Here is a 1,253-nt window from a genome sequence, read left to right as displayed (position 1 = left end):
CTCCTACTTTCTCGATAAATCACGCAATGACCTCGCATCAATAACCATGGTGGTATTGGTGGGTAGGGGGTGAAAGGGGCGCCCAGTGCTGAACACACTGAACGCAGCAGCGATCGCAATGTTGTCGTCTTTTTTTTTTTTTTTTCCTTGTTTTTTTGCGTTACTGTGCTGTTTATGGTCATGCTTTTTACAAGAAGGAAAATAAAAAAATCAATCGAGAAAAAGAAACCCATTCAACCCACCAAGAAAAAAAAAAGGAAAGAAGAAAAAAAAGCAACGAAAGAAACGCGGTGTCACACCAACACAAGACGACTCACTCTCCGCTCCCTCCCCCTTCAATACGCATGGCAAATGGATGAAGCGCGTTGCATCACACGAAAAATGCAAACGCCGAAGCCAGAATACAGCGATCGGATGGCGAGATTGGAGTTGAAAAAACAAAAGAAAAAAAAAACACGAAAAACAAAAAAACAGCAAGCAACAGAAGAAACGCGGTGTCCCGCACCACTCGCTCTCCGCTCCCTCTCCCTTCAATACGCATGACAGATTGATGAAACGCATTGCACCACACGAAAAACGCAAACGCCGACACCAGAATACGACGATCAGGCGGCGAGATTGGAGTTGAAAAAAAAAAGCAAAAAAAAACAAAAAAAAAAAAAACTTAAAGACCGCCGCCAAAGCAATCAAGAGCGAGCGAGATGGTTACGAGAGAGAGCGAGAGCGAGAGACGGATGGGAATGCGTTCGATGAGATGAGAAAGAGAGAAAGAGAGAGGGAGAGAGACAGAGAGAGCAAGACAGAGAGAGGCTCCGCGTGCGATCTTACAGCGGGTAGCGAACAGGCAACAAAAAAGAGAGAGAGAGAGAGAGAGAGAGAGAGAGAGAGAGAGAGAGAGAGAGAGAGAGAGAGAGAGAGAGAGAGTGAGCATAAATAGAGCACAAATCATAATAAGAGGGGGAGAAAAATGCCGACCGCGTGATGATTGTTCGCCGCCAACGAGCTACTTACCTCCATTCATTCATTCTGTCGGCTGATAAGTTTGACATTGCGTGGGTTGAGGGGACGCACTACCCCGAACTGGTTTGGGGAGGGGGGTTGTTGTTCGTCCACCGCGTCGCGCATGGATGTCCTTGTCCTCTTGGTGTTGCTCTGTGGCATGGGGCGGCAACCGAGGTCGGCAGCAACCGAGATCGGCAGCAACCATGACCAAGTGGCGTCTTATTGGGGACGATCCTCACAAGTCGCACCCA

This window comes from Capsaspora owczarzaki (assembly GCF_000151315.2).
Source record: "Capsaspora owczarzaki ATCC 30864 unplaced genomic scaffold supercont2.60, whole genome shotgun sequence".
NCBI lineage: Eukaryota > Filasterea > Ministeriida > Capsasporidae > Capsaspora > Capsaspora owczarzaki.
Note: the sequence above shows the minus strand (reverse complement) of the source record.